This window comes from Calonectris borealis, chromosome Z (genome assembly GCF_964195595.1).
Source record: "Calonectris borealis chromosome Z, bCalBor7.hap1.2, whole genome shotgun sequence".
Taxonomy (NCBI): Eukaryota; Metazoa; Chordata; class Aves; order Procellariiformes; family Procellariidae; genus Calonectris; species Calonectris borealis.
In genome coordinates this window covers 28,882,733-28,891,503 of record NC_134352.1, presented here as the reverse complement: position 1 = coordinate 28,891,503, position 8,771 = coordinate 28,882,733, and the positions used below count along the sequence as shown (strand labels likewise).

At 44.0% G+C, this 8,771-nt stretch overlaps 1 long non-coding RNA gene across 2 annotated transcripts; it reads left to right on the top strand.

Moving 5' to 3' along the window:
• Nucleotides 1-492: 492 nt before the first annotated feature.
• LOC142075880 (uncharacterized) lies at nt 493-1,913 on the top strand. Of its 2 annotated transcripts, none has more exons than XR_012671047.1 (2): nt 493-546; nt 1,878-1,913. It is a non-coding gene; the product is annotated as an uncharacterized LOC142075880 (long non-coding RNA). The 2 variants fall into 2 exon arrangements; XR_012671048.1 differs by having other exon boundaries at nt 494-563.
• The last annotated feature ends 6,858 nt before the right edge of the window (nt 1,914-8,771 follow it).

The window sequence follows — 8,771 nt, the reverse complement described above, 5'->3', positions numbered from 1 at the left end:
ATATTAACAGTATTACAGTAAGAATCACCCAGATTAATGTAGAATGAACTCTGATGAAACCGAGCAAAGTGCAACGATGATAGAACCGAACGAGTGCCCAGAACTGGCCTCAGCATGCAACAGTCCAACACCACATACCATCTCTCCTGTCCTGAAAGACTGGCATGACAGAAGGAACCCAAAGTCGTGGACTACATGAACTCAACGGACATTTTAGAGGGATGGCGCATGGACTAAGGGAATGATATCTCTGTGTGTGTATATATATCAAAAGGCAGGAAAAGTGGTGATGACTAGTTGGAATGTATTGGAAAATGTGAGACCTGGGCATGATGTAGATGGTATAGAATAAGGGGTGGATATCGTCCTGGTTCCAGCTGGGACAGAGTTAACTTTCTTCCCAGTAGCTTGGGGGGTGTGCTGTGTTTTGTGTTTGGTGTGAAAGGAGCGTTGATGGCCCATTGATTATTTCGTTGTTCCTGGGTGGTTCTTGCGGGGGGGGGGGGGGGGGGGGGGGGGGGCGGGGGGGGGTGGGGGGGTGGGGGGGTGTGGCCACAGCCGGGGTGGTGGACCCAGCTGGCCAATGGGATATTCTTCCTCAGTATAAAAAACAGGGCTCCCCCCCACCATTCATGCCACTTGGTCGGCAGTCGGTGAGCAGTTGCATTGTGCCTGCTTTGTATATTCTCTTATTGTTGTTCTCTTTGTTATTATTACTGCTCTACTTCGTTTATTTCAATTATTAAACTGTTTTTATCTCAACCTGGGAGTTTTCCTACTTGTGCCCTCCCGATTCTCTCCCCCATCCCACTGGAGCAGGGGCGGGGTGAGTGAGCAGCTGCATGGGGTTTATTTGCTGGCTGGGGTTAAACCACGACACTAGGTAAAATCCTTTTGAATTCCAGGCAGATATGCTCATGTGGAAGCAGTTGTCAGGGTACAGGTTTAAGGGAAATACAAGTGGCAGAAGCAGATCTACAATTACATGATAACTGTAGAACACGTGATGCATAGCAGAACCTGTAGTTCTACTTGGAATTGCCCTGTAACAGGTCCTTAGGTTTAGCAATAAAATTGCAATAAAAAGAGAGAGGGAAAGACAGGGAGGAAGCTATTCTGAAATGAAAGGAGAATTTACTCCAGGAAGCCAAACCTGAATCTGAATGGCAGCACAGTCAGATGCATAAGTCCCTGCCCTGGATGTTGGTCGTCCGAGTTCAGAGCAAGAAGGGAGGCTTCCGTGACTGGTTTTCCTGATGGGAAGTTCTACCATATACCAGATCTTAACCAATAAACCTCACCTACCGAAGATCATACATATTGTTTCTTTCTAAACAGTCATGTTCTACTTTTGCTCTCTTTTTTCCCTACTTTCATGTCTTTCTCCAGTCCAGTCTACTCTCTCTTTCTCTGTTTTAACAGCCTTTGAGGACAATGGGGCTGTGCCCATAACAGGAACTTTTGGAGACAAAGCAGTACAGCAGGAAAAACTTGTAATAGCATAATTGTTTCAATAACGCCACTGAACTGGAATGATAAACACATCCAGATTCCCTCCTCAAAGGTGTGTCGCTCCAGGAAAGCTAGTTCAACCATTTTAGGATAAAACTGACATGACTGCATAAAGTCATGACATGATCGTGACATGATCACTTGTCCTGGTTCCAGCTGGGACAGGGTTAACTTTCTTCCCAGTAGCCTGGGGGGTGTGCTGTGTTTTGGGTTCGGTGTGAAAGGAGCGTTGATGGCCCATTCATGCTTTGGCTGTTGCTGGGTGGTGCTTGCACCGGGAGGGGGGAGCACAGCCGGGGTGGTGGACCCAGCTGGCCAATGGGGTATTCTATACCATATGACATCATGCTCAGTATAAAAACCAGGTGGGGGGGGGGGGGGGGGGGGGGGGGGGGGGGGGACTCGCCCCCCGTTCGTGACACGCGGTCGGCGGTCGGTGAGCGGTTGTGTTGTGCATTGCCTGTTTTGTGTATTCTGTTATTGTTGTTGTTCTCATTGTTATTATTACTGTTCAACTTAGTTTTATTTCAATTATTAAACTGTTTTTATCTCAACCCGGGACCTTTCCTACTTGTGCCCTCCCGATTCTCTCCCCCATCCCACCGGGGGGGGGGGGTGTGATCGAGCGGCTGCGTGGCGTTTATTTTTGCTGGCTGGAGTTAAACCACGACATCACTGCGTGATCTGTCTCAAACCTGTTTGTGAAGCCTATTTTGTATTTAATTGAAAGGGATTCTCTATTTGTACTACCATTACTGTTTTCTGCTTAAATACAATACATTGGTTGTCCCTGCTACATTTTAATAGTAAGAAATGTTATAAGCACATGGATTTTGGCAGTCCTAGTGGTCACTTGGAACTTCACCTGGAGTTCTGGGAATGAATCCAGAATTGTCATCATGCTATGACCCAAAGTGTCTAGGTAGAAACAGATAAAATGATAAGCAAGCTGGCTGTGGATTATGGAAGAAAGAACTGAATATTGGGATCAAATGACTGAGTTAACACTGAAAACAGTCATAAAAGAAAGCAACAGAATGCAATATTGTATTTAACAAGTGGTTTGTGTGCTTTTTTGGTAATGCCTTCAGTCCAGACAATAGCTAATTTTTTTTTTTATCCCTTTCTTTTAAAGACAGCAGCAAACTGCAGACATTTTAGAGAATAACAAAAAGTACCAAAGCTTTGAAAAATTATAAAGGGAAGTTATTTTAGGGAACAGAACCTGAGTTATCCAAAAGTGGGAAGACAGAGTGGAAATACATTAATGTCTTCTATAGCCATATAAAGACGCTAGCAAGGAATCTGGGATTGGGACGGCATCTCTCATGAGAATAGAAGTAATGGGATTTAGGGTTAGATATGGATAAGACTATGAAAATATGAGTTATGCAATGGAGCAAGTTGCCAATGGAGGCTGCAAAATTGCTGTCTCTGCATATATTCAAGATTATACATGACACTCATCAATTAAAAAAGGTTTAAGAAGAATTAAACAAATCCTGGATGACCACTCCAGGTCTGCTCCCTACAAGGGTTTTATGTGCTATTTCAACAGAATGAGTGACTTGTTTACTTGGTTGCATAGAAAGCATTAATATTCATTGCTTATCTGATGTTCCCAAAGAAAGAAATACTGTCTTCTGAAGTTTACTATCAATCTGTCCAGGTGATGGGAGTAGAAAGAGTAGTTGCAATATAATTTGGAGAAGAGAGAAACTAAAATGGAAAATTCTAAATGGGGGTTGCACAATTTGTCTTTCATCTTTTTAGGTCATTGGTCATAGAGTAGCTTGCAGCACAAGACTGATGCCATCTACAGTCGAAAATTACTTCAGTCTTTACTGAAAATACCTCATTTGGCCAAACAGGGACAGACAGACAAGAAACAGCAGCAGTAGCAGCAGCACTCAAAAGTGTTTTGAATGCAATACATGATTTCTGTCTCCTTCTGGCCCATCTTAGACTTTTCTGCCCCTGAGGCAATGATCTAAAATGTTGTTGTTTATTTTTGCCTGAAAGGTTAGCCAATATCTGGGTCCCCACAGGTTGTTTCTCTGAAGAGGAGATGGGGGTCAGTTACTTCTTTGATGCAGTCTTGTTTATTTACAAGAAATGTACACAATGCTTGCTTCTTTAACCATGGTAGGCTCAAACAAGAGGAGAATCCGAAGGCTGTCATTCCAGTTCAGAGGCCTCCTGACAGCTCACTTTCTCTTGTCTTTCTATGAGAGCAAAAGAACACCACACTAGTTGTTCTCTTGCTCTCTTCTAGTTTTCTTGTTGCTCTCTGGCTTCTTCTCCCACCCACAGCCAGACAGCTGCAGCTAATACTACCTCCAATGCTCTGGGGCTTGCATCCAGTCCAGTCTTTGGGCACAGTTTCCACAGACTCAATTATTGCTGAACAAAGGTTTATTTAGTTGTTCCCCCATTTAATCTCAATGGTAGTTGTCCCACTAGCACGTGGGACAACTGAGGCCCAGAACTCACTCAGGAATCAAGTGTATGCTTCTCATCTAACTGCAAGCATAAAATTAGGATAAGGATCTTCAGCTGCATGAAAAGCAAGTTACCCTCAGGGAAAAAGAAAAGAAAAAAATCACAGCCTCTGCCATATCTTGAAATGTAACTTTTCCGGGCCCAGCACTACTTTCACTTACGTATACTAAGGTGCAGAAATAGCCTGCTAGCATAATCTCAGGTCATAGAATCATCGAATCATTAAGGTTGGAAAAGACCTCTAAGATCATCGAGTCCAACTGTGTCGTGAATGAGTGGTTTAGAGGCTGCTCAAAGAATCACTGTCGAAGTTATTATCAGAAAGTGATTTTAATAGTGATTTATAAAAGCGCAACTTTAACAGAGTTCGATGGCAAGATTCACTCTATCACTTACTACACGGATGAAGCATACGAAGGAAAAGAGCATGGGAAGCTGAAAAGTCCTTGGCTAGTGTAAACACTGCTTAGCAACAACTAAAACATCAGTGTGTTATCAATATTATTCTCACACTAAATCCAAAACATAGCACTATACCACCTATTAGCAAGAAAATTAACTCTATCCCAGCCGAAACCAGGGTATTGTGTTAGAATTGAGTTGGGATGATTTACACAGAAGCTGAGGACGAAAAGGTTAAGGGAGACCATCCCGTTGAGTTACGAGGTTCAGAGCAGACGCAGCTAGATCTACGCTTAGTCCCGGACTTGGTCAACGGTATATGTCTAAGGGATTATATGTCATTAGCAGCAGTCTAAAGTTCATTCACAACCTTAAGATAGAGCATAAGATTTTAGTAGACTATATTTGCTAGCAGATACTTCTGTCAATTCACACACACACACACATGGAGGCAAAGATAGATAAATATACAAAGGTATACCTGTTAAAAATCCCCCTCAAGTTCAGTGCAATACTTAAGTAAAATGTCTTGGCATTTCTCAGCAGGCGAAGGGTTGAGCCTCGAGGAGTATTGCAGCGCAGGTCCCGTGTCAGCTGATGACGGTCCTCCGAATAGCACAAACTTCAGAGTTTGCAAACTCTGAGGAGCATTCATCTCAGAGGAAGATTCTGGGCGCAGCCCGCTGCAGTCCAGGAGAGCTCAAAGGGTCTCACTTAGGACCACCATTTATAGGGTTGCAAGATAATTGGCTTTAGTCATCTGTAAATTTCCATCCTGGCCACAGTCCGAGTTGGTAGTTACTAAAATTCTGAAGGTTTCAGTGTTGTTACAGTTGAGCTACAACTCAGATAAGATGATGCTTGGACCAGACAGTGGGAGTACGTTCCCAGCCTCAGCTATGCAGAGTTTCTGATATGGTCAAGGAGCGCTCAACCATCAGACTCAGTACACCAAGGCCGAGGTTTCACGGGAATTTCTGAGATCAACGAGCAGCCCAGGAGAAGCGGGGGAATGCACCACCACAAACCGTCAACAACCATGCCCACTAAACCATGTCCCTAAGCGTCACATCTACATGTCTTTTAAATACTTCCAAGGATGGTGACTCAACCACCTTCCCTGGGCAGCCTGTTCCAAGGCTTGACCACTCTTTTAGTGAAGATATTTTTCCTAATATCTAATCTAAACCTCCCTTGGCGCAACTTGAGGCCATTTCCTCTTGTCCTATTGCTAGTTACTTGGCAGAAGAGACCAACACCCACCTCGCTACAACCTCCTTTCAGGTAGTTGTAGAGCACAATAAGGTCTCCCCTCAGCCTCCTTTTCTCCAGACTAAACAGTCCCAGTTCCCTCAGCTGCTCCTCAGAAGACTTGTGCGCCATACCCTTCACCAGCTTTGTTGCTCTTCTTTGGACATGCTCCAGCACCTCAATGTCCTTCTTGTAGTGAGAGGCCCAAAACTGAACACAGTATTCGAGGTGCGGCCTCACCAGTGCCGAGTACAGGGACACCATCACTTCCCTACTCCTGCTGGCCACTCTATTTCTGATACAGGCCAGGATGCTGTTGGCCTTCTTGGCCACCTGGGCACACTGCCGGCTCATGTTCAGCTGGCTGCCAACCAGCACCCCCAGGTCCTTTTCTTCTGGGCAGCTTTCCAGCCACTCTTCCCCAAGCCTGTAGCGTTGCATGAGGTTGTTGTGACCGAAGTGCAGGACCCGGCACTTGGCCTTGTTGAATCTCATACAATTGGCCTTGGCCCATCAATCCAGCTTGTCCAAGTCCCTCTGCAGAGCCTTCCTACCCTTGAGCAGATCAACACACCCGTCCAACTTGGTGTCATCTGCAAACTTACTAAGGGAGCACTCGATCCCCTCATCCAGATCATTGATAAAGATATTGAACAAGACCAGCCCCAAAACTGAGCCCTGGGGAACACCGCTCGTGACTAGCCGCCAACTGGATTTAACTCCGTTCACCACAACTCTCTGGGCTCGGCCGTCCAGCCAGTTTTTTACCCAGCGAAGAGTGTACCTGTCTAAGCCATGAACCGCCAGTTTCTCTAGGAGAATGCTGTGGGAGACAGTGTCAAAGGCTTTACTGAAGTCCAAGTAGACCATATCCACAGCCTTTCCTTCATCCACTAGGCAGGTCACCTGGTCATAGAAGGAGATCAGGTTGGTCAAGCAGGACCTGCCTTTCATGAACCTGTGTTGGCTGGTCCTGATCCCCTGGTTGTCCTGCACATGGCTTGTGAGCGTCCTCAAGATGAACCACTCCATAATCTTCCCTGAGTCAGGCTGACAGACCTGTAGTTCCCCGGATCCTCCTTCCAGCCCTTCTTGTAGACATTGGCAAGCCTCCAGTCATCCAGGACCTCCCCTGTTAACCAGGACTGCTGATAAATGATGGGGAGTGGCTTAGCAAGCTCCTCTGCCAGTTCCCTCAGTATTCTCGGATGGATCCGATCCTGCCCCATGACTTGTGAGTGTCCAGGTCAACAGGCTCCCCCTTTATATTTAGTTTGAAAGACTGTGTGTATCCACTTCAGGATAGGAAGGATGCTGAATGCAATTGCTCAAGAGAAGAATACGTTTTTTCACGTTTACCTGTCATTAAGGAAAGTTTTCCTACCATTTACTTCACCACACAGCATCTGCTTAGAGATACTTGCAACAAGTTAAGGGAATGAAGATCTGGCATTGTCATAATCCAAAGCAAATTGAGAGGTAACTTCTGATCACCTTCTTGCCATATTCCATTTTTGCTGGCAGTTCTTTGAAAAACAGATGTACTTCAAAAGTGTATAAAAGTGTAGCTATATGCCAAAATACATCAATAATGTACAATTAAAAAGGCATGTTGTTGTCGTTTTGACCCCAAAGACCATTTCCTGGGCTAACAGCTGAGAAGCAAATGACTTAAAGTCTCAAATAGTTTCCTACACTTTTTTGCAAATAACGAAGACTGTTTCTCCTCCATACTTTCGCCACACATCTCCTATTTTCAGTCATACTTTTGATGAGGAATTTCTTAATGTAGTCTTGGCTCCTTTTACTAGGTTGATAACAAGCAGTTCTACAGTGCTTTTAAAGCAAGAATTAACAAAACTAGAAAGCTTGAGATTTGTACAGATTAGGCTTTTCTCAGCTGTATTTACATCCATCAAGTTACCACAGCACTTGTTCAAAATTATGTCCAACCTCATCACTCTACTTCAAACATACATTGCTTGAATGCTACAAACATGTACTGTAGGATTTGTTTAAGTGTACTCAGACGCATGGCTGCTGGCATTTCTGTGACATATCATACACATTATTCGCTAGACGGCATTTACACCGCATGCAGGACTGGCTAAAATCAATGTGCAAAGTAGCCACAGTTTAGACAAGCCTCTGCTGATTCTCCATGATGTTCATTCATTGCTAAACTGCTGCAAAGACTTTAGTCAGCTGTGAAAAGGACCACTTTCCCACCAGCCCTCCCATTCAAAATCTCTGCAACTAGGACAAACAGGACACCTAGACTGTGGAGTTTCCAGATTCGCCTGCAGGAACCCTGCATTGGTTGGAAAGCCTTCAACACACCCCTACCATTGACTCAATAATTGCTCTTTGCTTTATGAACAACGAAATTATTATAATGAATCATGGAATGTGACCATCCTTCCTACCCCAGAGTGCTTTTGGCCACAGAATTTATCCTTTCAGTGTATCTGTTACAATAATTCATCCCTACGCTCCAAGAATGCTCTGGGTGATGATCTGAGAAGTCATCTCTCATCACGTCTCAGAGAACTGTGATTCACAGAACACTTCAAAGTCATGATTACGCTTGCTTCCTAAAGTGCCTCTGATAGCTGATCATATTAATACTGGAGTTGATGCTTTCAGACAATCATATTCCAGGATCTGCTCCTTTGATACCAGACTCAGTATCCCAAGATAAAGAGATTATTTTATAACTTTAACCTAGTTTCCTTCATACCTGTTATGCCAGCCCTATAGAAATAATGTTTCTCTGCCATTCAGATAATTTTATTCCATTTTGGAAGGGATTCTCTCAGATAAATCTAAGTATTTACATACTGCTGATAGAAAACAATTTAAAAGCCAGGACATTATTCCTATCTTGGTGTCTCACACGTATCTATCATTTTGACCTACTGGCTGTTTAAAAAAACTCATGGCTTTGGATTTTTTCTGCCAAACTCCATTTGGTTATCCTTCTATGCCTCTAATCATCCTATTGAAAGTCACTCAGTGTTGTCCCATCCACTGTTATCTAATTCCAAAAAAGCTTTTCTCATGTTTCTTCCCTCAGTGAAAGAACAATCCTTGTATAGTTCAAG